Source organism: Durio zibethinus, chromosome 15, assembly GCF_047325235.1.
Source record: "Durio zibethinus cultivar Kanyao isolate XHJ-2024 chromosome 15, ASM4732523v1, whole genome shotgun sequence".
Taxonomy (NCBI): domain Eukaryota; kingdom Viridiplantae; phylum Streptophyta; class Magnoliopsida; order Malvales; family Malvaceae; genus Durio; species Durio zibethinus.
The window spans coordinates 6,457,997-6,477,850 of record NC_143176.1 but is presented as its reverse complement, the minus strand read 5'-3'; positions in this window follow the sequence as shown (position 1 = coordinate 6,477,850).

Here is a 19,854-nt window from a genome sequence, read left to right as displayed (position 1 = left end):
TATTATTTAATATCATAAAAGTTTAAAAATTAATTTAAATTTAATTTAAATTTTTGTTCGATTTGAATTAAATAAAATTAAATTTTATCAGTTCAATTAAGTTTGATTAATCAATTTTTAATTTTTATATATTATTTTCATATAAAATTTTAATATATTTAAATAAATTTTTATATAAAATTATTATTTTTGTTTTATAAAAATTTACATTGCAGGATCAATGTTTTTTAAGTAGAATACTTTAACTATCATCTTTGCTTCAATTAGTTTCAATAATTAAGTGTGAAGGAAAGAAACTGAATATGATATTTAACAAACAATCAAAACAAACAATAGACAAAAATAGAGTTATCGTGGGTCAGCAAATTAATTGAAATAATATTAATTTAAAGATATTCATGAGAGATTTAATTATTTATTGATTACTTTCTACATCTTTGCCTCAATTAGCTTCAATAATAAAGTGTGAAAGAAAGAAACCGAATATGATATTTAACAAACAATCAAAACAAAAAATAGACAAGAATAGAGATATCATGGGTCAACAAATTAATTGAAATAATACTAATTTAAAGATCTTCATGAGAGATTTAATTATCTATTGATTATTTTTTACATTAATAACAAGCCTACTTGTGGCAGATGACTATAGTTACTCATGGATATCAAAATTTTATAATTAATTATAGTATTTGAATTAAAATTTCATTGTAAACATTTATGTATTATTAATCTTATATTATTATTTTTTTAATATACTATACGTTTTTTTTTCTCTATATCCATCATTGTGAAAGAAAAAAAAAAGCAAATAATAAAAGATAAGCAATGAACTTAACAAGTATTCAATTCTTACAAGAAACTATAAGGGTAAATCGCTTTTTTAATTACTTGAAGAATAAAGTATTGATAAGTTATAGATTTGCTAAACTTAATAGGTGTCATAACATATAGATCCAAAAATTTATAGTTAGACACAAACTAAGGAATTACCACCAATTTTTTTTATTTAGGTGTGATTAGTTATATAATGAATCTATTTTTTTAAGAAGCTCCTAAGCTTGACAATGGGTCCCTAAAAAAAAGATTCTAGTTTACTAATCAGAACAAGGATTGGGCATTTGATTACATATGGGAAAGGTTATAGCACCTTCATATGCCCATCCAAATGATGGTACCATTTTATTTTAAATTTATCCTAAGGTCTTGATTCTAATGATTTTAAAATTTAATATTCAAATATTGAAAATAATTCTTAAGATTCTCTACCAATCTAGCAAAATTATTAAAAATATTTTATCACTTCAAAAGTATTCAAGAATCTCATTTATTTTCTTCAAAAAGCTTTATCATCGGAAAAAGATTTAATTATTGTTTTATTTTATTTTTTTGGTTTTTATTAAAAATATATCTAATTATTCCACCATTTGAGCCAAATTAGAAATATCTTCTTCTTTTTTTTTTCGAATTTCTAAATTCTTCACCATTTGGACCTATTTAGAAATTCTTTTTTTTATTTTTTTATCTTTGGCAAGAAAACATTATGACAGTTATTTTTCTTGAAGTTTCATTTAAATTCTTACACCATTTGGGACAAATTTAAAGAAATTTCTCACCTAGAGATTTCTTAGGAATTTACCGTTTGAAATTTCTAAAAATCTTATTCTTGGATAATTATCAAATATTTTCAACCAAAAAATTTTTATTTTTTTCTTTTTTTGTTTGAAAATAAATATTAATAATTATTATTGAAATTTTATCTAAATTATTCCACAATTTGGGACAAATTTAGAAAAAAATTCTTCACTTAGAAATTTTGTAAAAATTTATTATTTGAAATTTCTAAAAATTTCATCATTGGATAATTAATATTTATTCTCAAAACATATTTTATCTTATTTTATACATTTTTTTATTCTTCACTAAAATTTGATCATGCAAAAATACTAAAAATAAATAAATAAATAAATAAAAACCAAAATGGCTCGGCTTGATGGCTACAGCTTGGCTCAGCTTGAGACAAAAGCTATTCGTGGGTCAAACGTGGGTCAACACTAGGGTTGACTTGAATAGAAACACATGGATCTTGAGAAGTTGCTTAATGCCAAAACAATGTCATTTCAAAGCGGTATAAAACGCCAAGTTCCAGCTTTCTGTTTTAGATTTCTTTTTTCTTCTCTCTCTCTCTTTTCTCTTTTTTTTTGCCTTCTTTTTTTAGAACCGGATGAATTTCGATTGAATCTTCATTGGATTTTGAAAAAACTCACCAAAATTTGGATAGGTTCGTCGAAAGTTCACTAAAAAATTCAACCTTCATCGGAAGCTTCAATCAGATTCTGAAAAACTTGTTGAAAAATTCAACCAGCATCGAAAAACTCACCAAAAAATTCAACTGGCATCAGAATCTGGGAATTTTCTAGAAAATTCCTAAATTAAAAAAAAACCCAAGAAATCTTCAAAAAAAATTTTTGATCATTTTTTGCTTTTCTGTATGATCTATCTCTGATTTTCGTGTTATTGTTGCTTGCCATAGCCATGTATTTATAGGGTTTCAAATCTAAGAATCCTAAATAAAAAGGAATTTGAATCCCTTTTAAATTCAAACTTTAATACTGATTTTAACCTAAATTGATAACCATAAACCTAAACAAATTAAACCACCCTAAATTTTCCTAATTTTTCATTTTTTTTCTATTTTTTCATTTTTCATTTTTTATTTATTTTTTATTAACAAAATCTAAACCAAGTAAACCCCCTGACAGATTGGAGTGTCTATAGTGGTCCCTCTTTGTATATTTTTTGTGAAATAGGAATTGTGCAAAGACGTAGACAACCTCATCCAAATCAACTCGATGCACTTTTTTTTTTGTTTTTTTTAAACATACTCACAATTTATAAAAACTCCTCTATACAGAAGCTTCACGACTTTTGAAAAAAAAATAAAAGCTCCTTTAAATAGAAGCTCAATGACTTTGAAAAATAAATAAGGTTTCTCTAATTAGAGGCTTAACAACTTTGAAAAAAAAATAAATAGGGCTTATTTAAGTAAAGGCTCAATAACTTTGAAAAAATAAATAGCTCCTCTAATCGAGGCTTATCAACTTTGAGAAAATAAATAAGACTTCTCTAATCAAAGGCTCAACAACTTTGAAAAATAAATAAATAAGGCTCATTTAATCAGAGGCTCAATAACTTTGAATAGCAAATAAAGCTCCTCGACAATCTTGTCCAAAGGAGTCATGGATCATGTTGGAAACTCAAAGATTCACAATTTGAGTTCGAAATTCAAAGGTTTGCAATTCAAAGACTCATAAGAATTTTCAAATTCACTCGAATTTTTAGATTCGCAAGAACCTTTCAGCTTCACAAGAATTCACCAATATTTGATTCTCAAAATTTCAGTTTCATGAGAATTTAATTCGTAAAATTTCAGATTTGTAAGATTTTTCAACTTCATAAAAATTCAGATTCGCAAGATTTCAAGATTCACATTTATGAGATTCTCATTCAAAATTTTAATTCAAGGATTCACATGCAAATTACAAGGCTCACATCCAACATTTAAAGATTCAAATTTTGGAGATTCACATTCGAATTCTAGAGATTCACACCCAAAAGATTTTTTTAAAAATTTTGAGGGATTCATTGCTTAGATTTCAAAGATTTTGATTCAAAAATTTCTAATTTAAAGACTTTAGGATTTCATCCAAAATTTCAATCTCCTCATTTGAATCAAAGATTTACATTCAATAAATCTTAGAGCTTTACATCTAAGTTCAAAGGTTCACAGTTGATAAATTTGGGGTTCACATCCAAAAAGTTTAAAGCTCTTCAAAGATTCACATTTGAATTATTTTTAAGTTTCTCATTCAAAGGTTTTCATTCACAAATTTAGAGATTTGCATCCAAAAGTTGAAAGCTTCTTATTATAGTTTGAAATTCACATCCAACAAATTTTAAGGTTTTGCATCTCGAAGATTCTCATTTTAAACTAAAAAATTCTCATTTGAAACTCAAAGATCTCATTTGAAACTCAAAGATTCTCACTTGAAAAATTAAAGATTTTCATTTGAAAACTCAAAGATTCTCATTCGAAACTCAAAGATTCTCATTTGAAAACTCAAAGATTCTCATTTGAAACTTAAAGTTTTATCTTAAGAGGCTTCATCAAAAGATTCAAAATTTTTTAGATAACTTTCAAACTTTTATCAAAGTTAAAATTTTGTATGTGATGAATGTCATAATCAATGATGCAAATGAAACAATCTAGATTCTCACAATAATGTAGATGCCATACTCTAGGTCATAATTCAAATGTTTGTTGGTTGATGCATGTCCAAACAAAGTTTTAAATATTCACCAAATTATGTGCATGTATTGTTCTAACTTACAATGCAAATGTAATACATGTAATACAGATGTCATAAAATTCTAATTAATTATGGTAATATGGTTCTCAAGACTTTACCATCTCGCATTTTTCCCTTTTAGCTTCTTAGCAGTAGCCATGAATTTCATCCATTGATCCACATTATTTTCATCATTTGATCATATCTTATAAGTTAAGTTGACCAATCCATCACCATATTCATTTGGTCACACCATGTGTCTTTCCAAATCATCTTTTCAGATTTCTATCATTTTTTTTCATTCTTTTATCCCCTATCATCCTGGATTTCTTTTCAAAAGAATGCAAGAATATTTTATGAACGTCATGATTCATTCATCATCATTTTAATTTTTGACAAATATAATGCAATCAGACATTTTTTCAATTTATTCTGGAAATGTAACAATAAAAAAGCTCAACGTAAATTAGGAGAAAGGTAATCAATGAGAAGTAAGTCTAGTAAAGGAACAAATTCAAAGCATGTCATTAGGAACGGTATTGAATGGTACCTCAATGTCCAAATAATGAATACTTAGACAATTCTCAATATTAATCCAGAATTCTTTTTTAAAAACTCATTTGATTGACTTCTGAAATCAATTTTGAGCTTATTGAACTCTGCCCCAACTTTAAGAGACCTTCAGATGCCTGTGATCTTCCATATATTTGAATTGTTCATCCAACCTTCAGTTCAAAAATTTTTCTACCTAAACTATCCTTTCGGGTTTTCAATTTGAGTTTTCATTTTCTTCCCTTTCACATTTTTTCTTTTTCATTTTTCATTTTTTTTTCATTTTTTCACTTCCTTTCTTTTTTCATTTTTTTGATATCTTCCATCAATCTCTAAAACACAACAACATAGCACAATTTCATTGCTCCATCATAAGTATGCCTTAGCCCAACTTATGATTATTCAATTCAACCATCCACACTTGATCAAAATAGACTTTTAAAGGTTGTAATGTAGGCTGTGGTGAGGGGTCATGACAGAAATGGCTAAAAAAGGCTCAAAATATGTGTTTAAAGGGTTCAAAACCAAAGGATCATTTCTCATCATTTGATCCAACTTGGCAATTTTTTCCATTCCATATCATTTCACTAGTTTTTCATTCATCTCATTCCTCACCAAAGGATTCTCATTACTTTGTCCTAAATTATTTATGGCATTTATTTTTTTCTCTTTTTTTCCTTTGTTTTTCTTTCTTTACTTTTATTTTTTTCTATCTTTAAGACCTTTTACGATCTTTTACTTTTTTTCTTTTTCAAATATTACCCTCCGATTTGGAGAGTGATCCTTGGTTGGGGGTTTTTTTTTTAAAAAAAATCACAATAGGCTTAAAAGAGGTAACAATGGATGGTTTTTTTAATGGTAAAAAAAATATGATCAATTTTCATCTCAAATGTAAATGCTTTCCTTGAAAATCATCTATTGAAAAAAAATAAGTTCATGGATCTTTACAAAGGACTACATAACTTCAAGAAATATCTATTTCACCTTTGCCAATCAGTTTGCTATTTTTGCTCAAATGGTCTTCATATATCAATGTGAATGAGTTTCCAAAAGTAAATTTCAAAATTATTATTATCATTGTCTAAACATTCATGATTTGGAATTTGAGAATGGGAATAAAAAGATGCAGCAAATAGCAAAGCATGGAATAATCACCTGGATGAAAAAAAAAATGTAATGAAATGCATCAACTTGTCTTTTATGAAAATGATAACAAATGAAATCTTATTGCATGAAAGAATTCCTAACATTACTTTGAAAGAAATCTTAAAATGACATGCAACTTCCAACCACCCTTAACAACATTTTCAATGTTATGCCTTTGTGCAATCATGTGAAGGATTTTTATTGACATTTTACCCTCATAATTCGTTAAAGCTCATTAAGCCTTTTCGAATCAAATTTTACATTTTTTGTTTGAAAGCAAGATATGTTTTAATAGAATGACCCATGTTTCCATTATGATAATCACACATTGTATTAGCATTATACCACTTTGGATAAGATGGCTTTAATGGTTCTAAAATAACTGAAGATACCAAGTTATTCTTGACCACTTCTAAGAATAATTCAGTGTAAGTCATGGGGATCAACATGTGCCTTTTCTTGGTTATCCTAAGATCTTCTTAAACCACTTACTTTATTGTTAGGCTTTAAAGTTGATGCAGGTACTTGAAAGGTTGATTGGTAGGTTGGTGGCTAAGCTAGTTATGGATATGGTTGGTAAGGGACCTGCGCAATACCATTAATTATGGGGTAGTAAATAAGATGAACTGGCAATGGATGTAGGGCATAGCTTTTGTATTGTTGCCTACCAAAGTTCATAGCTTAGGCTTCAGCTTATTTCTTTTTAGGAAACCTTTCTTTCTTGGTGGTTTCTCCCTCTTGGAGCTTGCTACTTTTGATGGCATTTTCAATGATTTCTCCTGAAATTATCATATCAGCAAAGTTTTTCATTACATTCTCTATCATTTTTTCATAATAAAAAAATTTAAAATGCTTACAAACAGCCTTATGGTCTTTTTTTCAGTCAGAGGTGGTTGAACTTGAGTAGCTATATCTTTCCACCTCTAGGCATACTTTTTAAATGATATAGTCACCTTTTCTTCTATATTCTACAAAGACAGACAATTAAAAGTTAAATCTATGATATGCCAACACTGACTAATAAATTCACGGGCCATATCACTTCAAGACTGAATATGAGTCATGTCTAGCCGGACGTACCACCTAGTAACAGAACCCAAAGTTTATCTTAAAAAATGTGCATAAATAATTTTTTATTATTAGCATGGGCACCATTTTTCGATAATACATGGTGATATGAGTTTTTGGGCACTTTGTGCCATCATATTTTTCAAACTCTGATACTTTGAACTTCGAAGGAATAATAACATCTAGGACTAAACAGAGCCCAACAGCATCCATAGAACCATAAAAATGAATTCCCTCCAATGCTTGTAACCTTGCCTATAAAAGTTTATTTTTTATTTAGCTTTTGAGCCTTTTAAAGCCTTTTTCTCCTTAGGCCTCAGCTTTTCTTTCTCTTCTGTATCATTCAAGTTAGGAATTGATCCTGGTTCTACTACCTTCTCAGTAAAGATAGGATTTACATAACTCTGGTACTATCTTAGGTTTGAAGCTAATGGCATTCCAGGGTATGTGTACCCTATAAGATATGTGAATTGCTGTGGTGATGGATCTTGTATGGATTGCGCTTGATGTGGCTCAAAACCAAGATAGTATAAAAGGTCAGTCACTTTTTATGATGGATGTTCCTGCTGGCTAGTATTTTTCTCTATCCCTTTCTCTTTATTTAACTTTTTCAAGGCATTCAGAATCTTATTCAACTCCCTTTCAAGCTTTTCTTATGCTTTTTTATCCTTTTAAGGTGATTGAAAATTTTCTGTTTCATTTGTCTAGCTCGAGCTCTTGTATTGTATTGGTGAGTTGGGTTCTTACTTGGTGGAGCTATCATTGAACCTTAAGTACCACAATTACATTATCAGAAATGCTAGGCTTTGTGTTTGGTATGTTGATGCATAAATGGAATGTACATTTTCATGGATAAAATTTGATATGAAAATAATGCAGATGCACAATGTTACATATGACAATGAAAATGATTCATGACATGATAATGTAAATGCATAAAGTCAAACAAAATTGTTAGATAATCAATATATCACACAAATTATTCCTTTTTGCGTCCTACCTTCAGGTTACATCTATCAATGGGTAGAAAGGGCTCTATCATAGGGTTGACCTCTTAAGTGTAGATTATATACAGGATTAAATGATTTTGACCACTAAAAGTTTTTAAATTATTCCTTACATCATCATCGATTACAGACTGTTAAGGTAGTCCAATCCTTACCTATCACAAGCTACCAACAAAAAATATTCAATTTGAGTGAAGTATTTCGCTAGCCATTACGAAGATTATCATCTCATAAGAGCATAGGTACTTTACTTCCTCTTAAGAGGGACGAAGCTTGGGTATAAAGTTCATGTAATGAGAATGTATGTGATAGTGTGTGTGAAGGAATATATTAGTTTCTGACCCTAAAAATAAAAGACAAAACTTTAGTAAACAAATAACTTATCATTACAATTTTAAACCATTAGATCAAAGGATAGGATATTTTTAAAATTTATGGCTTGACTCTTTAGTAGTCCCCAACGGGGTCGCCAAACTTTTATAACATATAAATCCAAAAATCTATAACTAGACACAAATTAAGGAGTCACCACCAATCTTTTTTTATCTAGGTGTGATTGGCCACCTAATGAATCTATCCTTTTAAGGAGCTCCTAAGCTTGACTAAGGGTCCCTAAAAAAATAGGTTATGATATACTAATCAGAATAGGGTTCGAGAGTTCGGTTATATATGGGAAAAGTTATAGCACCCCCACATACCCATTCAAAGGATAGTACCATTTTAATTTAAATTTATCCTAAGGTCTTGATTCTAATGGTTTTAAAATTTAATGTTCAAATATTAAAAATAATTCTTAAGATTCTCTATCAATATGGTAGAATTCTTAAAAATATTTTTTCACCTCAAGAGTATTCAAGAATCTCATTTATTTTCTTGAAGAAGCTCCATCATTGAAAAAATGTTTAATTATTTTCTTATTTTGTTTTTTTGGTTTTTATAGAAAATATATCTAATTATTCCACCATTTGGGCCAAATTAGAAATATTTTTTTTTATTTCTAAATTCTCCACCATTTGTGCCTATTTAGAAATTTTTTTACTTTTTTATCTTTGGTAAGAAAATATTATGACAATTATTTTTCTTAAAGTTTTATTTAAATTCTTTCACCATTTGGGACAAATTTAAAGAAATTTCTCACCTAGAGATTTCTTAGGAATTTACCATTTGAAATTTCTAAAAATTCCATCATTGGATAATTAATATTTATTCTTAAAAACTATTTTATCTTGTTTTATATTTTTTATTTTTCCCTAAAATTTGATCATGCAAAAATACTAAAAATAAATAAATAAATAAACAACAACAAACAAAAACCAAAATGGCTTGGCTTGAGGAAGAAAACCAAGAACGGCTCGTGATGATGGCTTGGCTCAGCTCGGCTTGAAACAAAAGTTGATCGCGGGTCAAACACCGGTAAACATTCGGGTTGGATTGACTCAAATATATACACATGGATCCTAAGAAGTTGTTTTAACACCAAAACGATGTCGTTTTATTAATTTATATATATTAATTATCATTTTAATATTATCATTTTAAGATTTTTGACAAAGAATCTAAAAGATTTTTTCAATGAAATTTACAATTTGAATTAATAAAAAATTGTCATGAGTCCCTTTCAATCATTTGTCGATTTTTTTTATCAAAATCTTAAGATGATTAAATTCAAAGTAGTAAGGATAATAATATAGATAAGAGAAGTGCTTAAGGAAAAGGACTAATCAAGCCTATCATAAATGGTCAAGTTGAGTTTAAAAAACAAAACAAAATACAATCACAACTTGGGTTGGTGTAGAGTAGTTCGTTTTTAAAGATATGTCATGATATTGAGTGTGTATATATATATATATATTAAAGAGTAGCTCTTTTTTTTTTTTTTTTTGAAGTTACAAGGAAAGAAATGTAGAATCAAACAAAATTCAATTGAAGGTTTTTTTTTTCTTTTTTTGAGTTGAAAGGAAAGCCAATAGAGTAGAAATCAACCTTAAAACTCTTGGCCAAAAGAAAAAAGAAATCAAGCTCACATTGAAATGATAAAAAAGCTTGGAAATTGAACAAAAGAGATTAACAGAACTCTCAACTTCTGAGAGCAGATATGGGTTTTTGCTTTTTTTTTTTTTTCCTCTTTCTTTTGGAGGTTTTATGGCCAAAGGATTTATTTTCTATATTAATTACAAGCCTACTTGTCATGGATGACTATACCATGGTAATGTAGCTATTCATGGATATCAAATTTGTATAATTAATTATAGTGTTTGAATTAAAATTTCATTGTAAACAATTATGTATTATTAGTCTCATATATTATTTTTCTTTTTAATATACTATATGTTTTTTTATCTATATCCATCAGTATGAAAAAAAAAAAAAAGGTAAGTATGAATTTAACAAGTATTCAATTCATACAAAGAGCTATAGGGGTAAACTGCTTTACTTAATTACTTCAAGAACAAAGCATTGACAAGTTATAAACTTGCTAAACCTAGTAAGATTAATAGTGAGGATATGACCAATGAATTGAGAGTAATCCAAAGGCTATAGAATAATCCGATGGTTAGTTTTAAACTTTATTACTCCATTTTCATGTGTTTCTTATTATTGATACATATTAGAGATATAAATAATACATCAGGTTTTGCAAGTTAATCGAGTTTAATTTGAATAAAATTTGAATTTGAACTCAACTTGTCAAGCGAGTTAAAATCAAGTATCTTAATGCACCATTCGAGTTGTTCATGAGTCTAATGAAACTTTTATATTTTAATTAAAAATTTTATTATTTTATCTTTTTATATATATATCAATTTGAACTAAATTTGAATATATAATTGAGTTTGAAATTAAGTATGGGAATTGAGTTCATTTTTTATTAAGCGAGCTTAATAGAACAAGCTCAAAAGTTTGATTTTTATCTTGAATTGAACTCAAACTTGAAAAATTAAAATTTGATCAGGTTTCTTGGTTAGGTTTATTTGATAATCCATTTGTAGGGCTATTGCAAGGTTCTTATGTTGTTTTCGATGGGCGTTTTAACTAAAAAATATTAAAATTTTCACCATTCATCAACTTTTAAATGAATTTCATTAAAGAATTTTTGTTTTAATTTTTTGACATATTATTCACCTAGTCTTTGAATTTTATGATCAATCTATTGATTTTCATTTTATTTATAAATATGGTAAAATCATTTACATAAAAGTTAAAAATATTAATTTCTACATATATAAAAAAATATCATTTTAATATCTTTTTGACAAAGAATCTAAAAGATTTTTTTCAATGAATTTTATAATTTTGATTGATAAAAAAATTATCATGAGTCCCATTCAGTCATTTGATATTGATACGAAAATATGAGATATATTTTTTTGGTTTTGTTAAATCCATATATAGTTATTATTAAAATTTTAAACCGTATCACTTTCACATCTATTTTTCATATTATATTTATATCGTGTTACTATGTCATATTTTAAATTGTCAGATATAATCCTTAGGTCATTTTTTTTTTACCTTTTACCTTTTTTTAATTGGATAAATTTTGCAAAAGAAAAAAATAAATAAATAAAATTGACAAAATAAAAAAAAATTTGCCTTCATAATGCGTGGGTATCATATAATAAAAGTAGCAAAATATTAATTTATATATATAAATTAATTATCATTTTAAGATTTTTGACAAAGAATCTAAAAGATTTTTTCAATGAAATATACAATTTGGACTAATAAAAAATTGTCATGAGTCCCTTTCAATCATTTGCCGATTTTTTTATCAAAATCTTAAGATGATTAAATTCAGAGTATTAAGGATAATAATATGGATAAGAGAAGTGCTTAAGGAAAAGGACTAATCAAGCCTATCATAAGTGGTCAAGTTGGGTTAAAAAAACAAAACAAAATACAATCACACCTTGGGTTGGTGTAGAGTAGTTCATCTTTTAAACATATGTACATGATTGTTGAGTTTGAAAGGTATGTGAAACTTCTCTATGTTAAGAAAATATAATGTTTTATATATATATATATAATACTTATTTTAAATTCATATTCAACAAAGATTTTCTGTTATTGATAAACTCCATTTTTTTTTTTAATACAGCCATGCAAGAACATTGATATTGAGTGTATACATATATGTATATAAAATATATATATATATATATATATTCCATTGTCACTTGTTACGAACTACAATATCGATTGGCGTCCTCCAAATCCAACCTATAAGTCCTCAAAAAATAAAAAAATATTCATTTATTTATTTATTTAGGAATAAACCTATAGTGAAAGAGAATCTTAGTAATAGATGCCCTAAATGGGGTACTAATATTTTGTGTATCTAACAAAATTTTGGCATGTTATATGACAAGAAGGATGTTGTCATCCTTGAAATTAAGGATAGAGAAGAAAGGATGACAACTTAGCAATTGGATGGGTTTATTGAAGAAAAAAGTTTTGCTTTCTTTACAGGAAATTAAAAGATGGTTTGTTGTGGCTAAGCTGGGTCCATAATGGAAAAGATTGACATGGGATTTGATTATCGACATAATTAATAAGGAATTTTCTTGAATTGCTCCAAAAAGAAAATATATCGTGCAGGGTTCAAAAATATATTGTTGTTAATAAAAAATAATTAATAAGAGATTTTCATCTTTCTATCTATACCTTAACCTCTTACCTTGAATTTTCCTATCTTTCTTTGATATTCTCGTCATTAAAGGTAAAGTTTTTCTTATTAGAAAATTTTAACAATTATATAATTATAATAAAAGTCCTTAATAAGGGATATTAGAGAAGGTGATTAATTACTTAATACATATGTTATTAGGTCACACATCAAAAGCAAATTTATCTTTTATCCTGATATTATAATGTTTAATTCGAATTTATATATTTTCATAGTACTAAGAGAAAAAATTATATATCCCAGAGGAGAGGAAAATTATTGAATCCTGAATTTCTAACTTGGTAAGCCATTAATATTAACTTAGAAATTAAATTGTAAAAACTCGAGATTTACTTAATTGGTTCATGAAATTATTTTTAAGAAATATTATCCATCAAGTGTGGAATTTAAATCTTAATACCTATAATTTATTTTTCTATTTTCAAATTACAAATTTTTGTATAAAAAATTAAATTATAAACTATCATATATTGAAAAAGTGTAGGTTAATCGGGAAGATTATTATTTAGGATTGAATTCTTCTGTTACTTAAAGAAAAATTATTTATAATATTGCATCATAATGCATATAAGTTTGATAAAATAAATATAGGCTATATATTGTTATTTCGTTCAAAAATTAATTCTATACAATTAGTCAAAATGAGAGAGAGTGAGAGAGAGAGAGAGAGAGAGAGTAGGATAAAGAAGCATTTCTCAGTTCTATACTTTTATTTTACTGATCTTTTGCTAGTGTAATATTAAATTATAAGACCTAAGTGAAGTTTCTTACCTGCAAATTAATTAGGTTAATTCCCTCTAAAATATTATTACATGTGTTATAACCCAAGAAGGAGTTAAAATTTAGAAAATTAAGGTGGGTTAATACTTGATATTAAGTCAGCAAATTTAATACATGGCTTGATTTGATTAGGAACTTATATATTGCATTGAGTTAATTACACAAATGTTACTCAGAACAATAAGAAATTAGTATCTAAACAATATATATATATATAATTTACATTTTAAACTTTCAGGTATAGTAATAATCTATCCAATAGTAAAAATCATTAAGTATTTGGCCTTTGCCTAGTTTGATTCAAAGGGCACAGCCATTTTAACAACCTTCTTCTTCAATGGTAAGAAAATTGATTTTGTGTTGCAATAGTTGGAATCTTTAATCTATTTTTTGGAAAATATTTTCATTTCTGGTATCGTTGATTGATAAAGAATTAGGTGAATTAATGGAATTCTAATTTTTATGTAGGTGAATTTGTCATCAAGAGCTTCATCAACATCTTTTTCTCTTTTTTAATTATAGAGGCCTCCAAACATCACCTTTCATAGTTGGAAAATTGCCTGCTGAATTAACCTAAAAAAATAGATTTATAAAAGAGTTTTATAAAGAATTAGGTTTCCTTTCTTTTTCATCTTTTCTAGAAGTTTGGTGGTGAATGACTCAGGAAGAGGCAGGCACTGCTAACAGACTTTTGCGTGTGGGGTTTGTGGGGATCTGATTACGCTTTGTCCTGTCTATGTAAGGTGGGTCCCCCAAATCGGACCCTTCATTATGCAAGTTGCAGATGGTGACATCTAGAAGGGTCCACACTGGATTATAGAGAGAAAGAAGAAAGCAATATTGCTGAAAACGTAAAAATCAATTTCAAAGGCTTAAGGCAAAATTTGAATGGCCCGAATTTTAAGGGCCATTTAAATGTAATAAGATTACATTAAGTGAGATTAAAAATAAAGACGAAAGTGATATTAGTCACTATAATGGTGATATCTTATATCTTATATAAATATATAAAAACTAAAGTTTTTTGGCAAAAATGAAAAAACAAAAACCTATGTGGATAGCTTAAAATATTTATATATGGATAATCTTAAAAATCGTGACATGTCATCTAATAAATATATGTTATTTTATTTAATACATTTTTAATATAAAAATAATTCAAAAAACTAAATTAATTATATTTATATTTTTATTATTAACCTTAAACCACTCACAATTTAATTCATATTGAAAGCATTAAAATTTTAAAAATTTCTTAATTTGATAAATTAAATCAATAATATATAATTAATAAATTGATAAATACTAAATTATATTATAAAATAGTTTATTTTCTAGTCAGTTATTTGATCCATTTATATTTGATTAAATATAGATTCTAGCAATTAATGTATTTCACGTGTAAATATATAAAGCAAATATAATTCAAAAAACTAAATTGATTATATTTATATTTTTATTATTGATTTTAAATCACTCTCAATTCAATTCATATTAAAAGCACTAAAATTTTAAATTTTTCTTAATTTGACAAATTAAATCAATCAATATAAAATTAATAAATTAATAAATACTACAATTATAATTATAAAAAAGGTGATTCTCCAATCAATTATTTGATACATTTATATTTGATTAAATATAGTATTCAGTAATTGATGTATTTCATGTGTAAATATATAAAGCAAATATAATTCAAAAAACTAAATTGATTATATTTATGGTTTTATTATTGATTTTAAATCACTCTCAATTCAAGTCATATTAAAATTTTAAAATTTTAAAAATTTCTCAATTTGACAAATTAAATCAATCAATATATAATTAATAAATTAATAAATACTATAATTACAATTATAAAATAGTTGATTCTTTAATTAATTATTTGATACATTTATATTTGATTAGATATAGTATCCATTTGAGTAATTGATGTATTTCATGATGTATGTAAATATATAAAGCTAATATATGAAACTAATTCTCCATAATTAAATTAATGGAATAAAATATTTTATAAATTTATATTTGATTGATACATTTATATTTCATTAAATATGATTTCATTTGATAAAATATTAATCCATGTTGATTTCATTTGTAACATTTTATAATTTTATTATTTAATATTAATGTAAGTTGATTTAATTAAAATTTAATTTGTTTTATTGTCATTATTAAATATAATAAATTTAATTTGTTTTATTGTCCTTATTAAATATAATAAATTTAATTTGTTTTATTATTCTAAATTAAGATCTCTAAATGTTAATAGCAGAATAAAATATTTCAATGTCAATCAACTTGCTATTGTTATACCATTATTGACTCATAATTTTTATTATTTCAATTTTAAATTTCATAATTTAAAATAATCTTATTAATTGACTATATTTTTATTTTTATTATTGACTTTAAATCACTCTCAATTCAATTCATATTAAAAGTAGTAAAATTTTAAAAATTTCTTAATTTGACAAATTAAATCAATCAATATATAATTAATTAATAATTTAATAAATACTACAATTACAATTATAAAATAATTGATTCTCTAATCAATTATTTGATACATTTATATTTGATTAAATATAGTATCCAATTGAGTAATTGATGTATTTCATGTGTAAATATAAAAAGTAAATATATCAAATTAATTCTCCATAATTAATTAATAAAATAAAATATTTTATTAATTTATATTTGATTGATAGATTTATATTTCATTAAATATGATTTCATTTGATTTCATTAGGTAAAATACTAATGCATGTTTGGTTTCATTTGATAAAATATTAATGCACTTGGATTTCATTTGATTTCATTTGTAATGTTTTATAATTTTAAAATCGAGATAGTAATGCACATTAATTTAATTAGAATTTAATTTGTTTTATTGCCATTATTAGATACAATAAATTTAATTTGTTTTATTATTTTTAATTAAAGGATCTCTAAATATCAATAGTAGAATAAAATATTTCAATATCAATTAACTTGCCATTGTTAGACAATTATTCACTCACAATTTTTATTATTTTCATATTAACTTTCATAATTTAAAATTATCTTATTAATTAACCTACAACACACCTTTTGTATAAGTAGCTCTAGGTTAAGCATAATGTATCTTTAACCACTTTTCACTAATTTTATATTTTTTTATCACTATTCAACTCTACTTTAATTTTCTCTCTATTTTTAACTTTGCATCCTTTCTTGGTCTGTGCTGCTCAAAGGTTATTATCTTTTTATACTTATATTTTATATTTCATTAACTATGATATTAGCTTTCTTTTTTTAATATTTTTTTGTTGATGATTGATTTAAAGATGGTTGGGTATATACGGGGAAAGTCTTTCACTAATAGAGTCACTATCATAAAAGTTGATGTCACCTTTGGTTGGTACTACATGTCACGTGGGTGTAACAAGAAACTATTTGAAATTGTTAAGAAATTTCAATATTATTCCTGCAAGGTTGATGTCCCTAATCCAACTCCAAGGTAATTTGTATTTATATTTTTTATATTTGATACATAAAAAATTATTATTCCATGATGATAATAAAAGTATTTTAAATTATTATATTATATTTATAATTATAGAATCTTGCATTTTTTATAGGTACAAGTTGAATATTGGAGTATATGATAATTCTAGAAGGGTAATGTTCGTACAGTTGAATACAAAATCTAAGGATTTAATTAATAGAGATATTGACAATCTTTATGAAATATCTGTTAAAATATTGAGTTAAAAATTATTTTAATATTATTTATTATTCAAATTAATTGAATGATATATTTATACCTATGTTAAGGAAAATGAAAATTATAAAATCCAAGAGATATTTAAAGATCTTTAAGATAAAATTTGTGTGTTCGAAACAAGAGCAATCAAGTATAATCTTGAGACAAGTAGTACCAAACTTGTAGTGAATAAGGTGTATGATTATGATCTTAAGCTTGAATGTCAAAAATTATTGGTTGAGATAAGTATAAACTTATTATAATGATTATGTTTGTTATAAAGTTATATAATCTAGATTATAATTCAACTGTTGTCAAATTATAGATTATTGTTTTATTTATCTCTTTACCCCTATATGTGAAATCTATTGGCTCATAAGTAAAATGACACCTACTTCAAAGATAGCAAGAAATACTGGAGAAACAATTGCTGCATCTTTGCTTCAACAACTTATGGAAAAATCTCCCATGAAAAAAGTTTGTATGTGAGACTGATTTTAAGGATGACATTTTTAATTTCTTGAAATCGAAAACATTATTGTCTTTTTTTAAAAGATTATTTGGATTTAATAAATTATAGTTTTGAGTTTTCTTTAAAACTGATGATAATTGCATAAGTATATTCAATATGTAATTAATTTATTTTATTATATTAAAATATATAAATTTAAATAAAAATGATTATATAAGTTATGAGTCGTTCATAAACTTCATAGCTTATATTATCATTTTAAAAAAATTTATATTTATATAAAATTTATTGATAAATGAATATATTTTCGTGTATCACATAAGTTTAAAACTAGTTAAAATTAATTATGAAAATATATGTTTGGATGTAAATGCAGCAGTGATAATGAGTTGAATTGTAATGAAAAGAGAAATATCATTAAAAATATTAATTTAAAATGTGTAAATTATTTAATATTTATAAAATTAATAAATTGTTAAAAATTATTAAATTAATTTTATTTCAAATAATAAATTTATCAATAAATGATTAAAAATTAATAAAAATAATATTAATATATCAAATAATATTTTTCTTTATTTTTTATTATTTTATGTAGATACTTGTTAATTAATAAAATAATCTCCAAAAATTTTTATATAATATTAAAATTTATTTATTTATAATTTATTATATACTAATTTATTATTTATTAGTCTGTTATAGTAAAATTTATTTATTATATTAAATTAAATAATAAAATTATTTCTTAATTTTAAACAAAAAATAAAATAAAATAATAAAAAGAAGGAATCTTCTAATCACAAAAGTCTTCCAATCTTTACAGGCTTACATGCTTAAATAAAAAATATATATATTTAATGAATTAGGACCAATGACCTTTATAAGCTTGTCATGGATCAAGGGTAAAAATAAAAAAAAAACCAACATCAATTAGCAACTGATGAATTTCTCCTTCAGTGGACCACTGAGCCTTGGCACGGTGAGAACGCAACCACCGCTCTGAAATCAGAACTTTTAAATGGGTAGCCAATTTATTTGGCTTCAATTTGAGGGTTAAATTTCGTCGTACTAGAGATACGATAAAATCCAAATTGACTTTTAGTCTCTATCCCAAAGTCAATGATCCTTGGGTGTCAATGGAAAAAAAATTTTGAATTTACCTAATATTCAAGTAATTTTAGGAGGAAAAGTTAAGCAATAATTAGTAAAACTATTTTAATTTTAATGTGCCGGTGTAAATCTAAATTAAGAGTTAGTTAATTATTTTGACATTATTATAATTTTTTAATATAAAAGAAGTCATAATTTAAAAATAATAAAAGTAAAAGATAAATTTAAAATTTTTTTGAACAGTAAAAGATATTTATTATTAATAGACAAAAATTACAACCACTACAAAATCATCTCTTCTAAAAACACCCAATTTGGCCAACAAATCTGCAAAGTGATTGGCCTCTCTGTAGATATGGACAAAAGGAACTTTTCTCACTCTAGAATAGAGATTATACAACTTGTTGAGAAGATCATCGTACTTCCAGAGATTGATGCTTACTTTGTTCATTCATGCTGTGACTACTTGAAAGAGCTTCTATTACCGCCATCAGCTCTGCAAGAATAGAGTCTTTAAAGCCAATGCTTTTTGAGAACATAAACAGAACTTCTTCTTTGCTATTACGAATTACTCCACCAATACCTGCAGGACCTGGTCTACCAACAGCAGATCCTTCAACATTAATTTTCCAGACACCAGATGTTGGCGGAGACCAATGAATGTTCTTCCTTGGATATCTTCTGTGCAGCGGATGGTTAAGTCTTGAATGTTGTACATGAAATTCAAGTCTAAAAAATTCAGATTAGGGTATCTTGCCTTCATCCACAAACCAAGTCTAGACAATATTAAACTGATAACTTGATCAATTGAAATTATTTTTTGCTTGAAGATTTTCTCATTTCGAGCCAGCCAAGTCTACCATAGAATTGCATAAAGCAGTGTTTCCCTAATAACTTTCTGGTTACTACTTGCAACAAGACTATTCCAA